Source organism: Nyctibius grandis, chromosome 16 (assembly GCF_013368605.1).
Source record: "Nyctibius grandis isolate bNycGra1 chromosome 16, bNycGra1.pri, whole genome shotgun sequence".
Classification (NCBI taxonomy): Eukaryota; Metazoa; Chordata; class Aves; order Nyctibiiformes; family Nyctibiidae; genus Nyctibius; species Nyctibius grandis.
The window spans coordinates 5,688,078-5,690,366 of record NC_090673.1 but is presented as its reverse complement, the minus strand read 5'-3'; positions in this window follow the sequence as shown (position 1 = coordinate 5,690,366).

Genomic DNA, 2,289 nt, shown 5'->3' with positions numbered 1-2,289 from the left:
CCGCTCAGCCGGTCACGTGATCCCGGGGCGCTCGGCGTCACGTGGCCGCCTGCTGCTCCCTCACGTGACCGGGCAGCGCCACGGCCCGGGCTCCGCCATGTTGCTTGCGGGGCCCTTGCCTCGGGCTGCCCCGCACAGCCTGCGGGTGCTGCTGGGGCGCCGAGCCGAGCCGAGCCGGGCTGGGCCGGGCTGGGCCTGGCCGGGTCGGGCCGGGCGTCGCCTCCTGGGCCCCGTGGAGGGTGCGGGGGGTCGGGGCAGGAGCCTCAGCGCGGGCGCAGGGGTGCTGAGGGACCCGTGGTGATGGCGGGTGATGATGATACCAGACGGTTTAGTAAAAGCAGGCCTCAAAGCAGGCCCTGAAAGGCCTGTGTTGTGTAACCTTTAGGCAGAACCAATTTTCCTTTCAGTAATTTTCCTTTTAGCTAAAATAACTGCACTCTCTGAAGCTAACTGCATGTTTTACAGGCAGCATCTGCTTCTAGGAGTGATAACACTTAAAGTTACGTCTATCACTGACTCTTGCTTGCTCTTATTAGAGAAGCCAAAGGTCTTTGTTAAATTCCTCACTAATTACAAAGAAGGGCCAAAGCTAAACAAGACTGTGACCAACATCTTTGCAGTGTCTTAAACGATTTGATTCACAGCTCTGGTGCCAGGAGTAGAGATAAATCCTGCAGGAACCAGAACAGGATCTCCTTGGAGCCATCTGCATGTGTCAACAGAAAAGCATCAACCATGCTTGTGCAGAAGCGGGGTCATACAGCAGACAGCATAACTAGGGGGGGATTATGGCCACCAGAGACCACCAAAGACCCTTTCCCAATTCAGTACACGTGCACAAAGACAGTTACATAATGTATTAGCATATGCATAAGGTTTCTTGGAATAGGTGGGCTTTTCTTGGGAGTTGTATGAATATTAATTTTTCTGTAATGTATATATTATATCTTACTTAAGACCAAAAGAGCTGTACAGGAAGAAGATTTAAAGGATGTGGTCATGGGTGGGGAGCTGGAGAAGCAGCACGTTCACGTCTACTATTACCATCTGCAACCACACAGTGGCAACCGCAGCGTGGGAAATCGGTCTGGTTTGGGCAGTCACAAGATGACAAAACCAGGTGGAAGTCAGATCTAGGCTGTCTGGGCATGATGAAAGAACAGCACCAGGCTCCTGGGATGCATGGGTGGCTCTGGCCAGGGCTTCTCTAGGGCTGATTTTGTCCTCAGGTTCTCACCTGAGGAGTTACAGAGATCCTGCCTACTTCTTGTCTGAAACTTGCATAAGATTTATCTCTAATAGACTGGTCACTTGATTTAAAAAATGTTTTTTAGTGCATTAGGACTTAAACAGTATTATGTTTTCTTTATGAATTTAATATAATTAAAATATTAGAGGAGTTCTGAGCAGTATTTCAGCTACGTTATCTTTTAATTAATTTCCTGCACTCCCAGGTTTGTGCTTTCAGTAAAGTGTCATTATAATTGAGACTTTGAAATCCCTGATTTTTGAGGGGCTGTGGTTTTTAAAACTGTTTCAGCTTGATGTTCCTGAGCAGGTTTATTTCTACAAAGGATGAGGCTCAAGCAACTTTCTTCCCACCTCCCCAGAGACAAGAAGGCTGTGACACAGGAGGCTTTTCTACTTCATAAACCACTGGATAGCCTTCAGACACGTTAGTTTAAAATGTGAACTAATACAAAGACAGGGAAACACATTAGCAGGAAATTGTTTGCTTTTGCAGTGGAGAGGAAGGGCTGGAACTGGTCCTTGGAGCGGGTCCTATGTGGGCTCAGGGTGAAGGCTGTGCTGCACACAGCAGGATTAAGATCTTATTTTTAGACTACTGCTTATCTACATTCTGTCCCAAAGAGCTTTGCAGAGTTAGGCTGTAAGTGATGGCTGTGAGGTGTGTAATCCAGGGCTTTAAGGGAAGAAGAAAGGATTTGTACTCATTGCCAAGCTTTATGAAGAGGTTAGGGAAATCCATGAGGTGACATGAGCAAAGGCATTCGTCCTGGGGTGAGGAAAATGTTTTTCACCAAAGCCTTTTGTGTAAACCAATCCTAATAAAATAATGCCTTTAAAAAGGCTCTTAGTATCTTCAGAAATGGAAATACTTGCTGGTGGATGGGACAAAGAGCCAAAGGCTTTCCAAGATCTGAAAAGAGAAAGAAATAGTCTGGTTTTGTCCCTCCCCTGTCAATAATATTAAACTCATCCAAAGATACTAAACTGAGAAGGCAAGTGCCTCTCTGGTGGTACTTTCAGACTGTCAGCCCTGAGCAG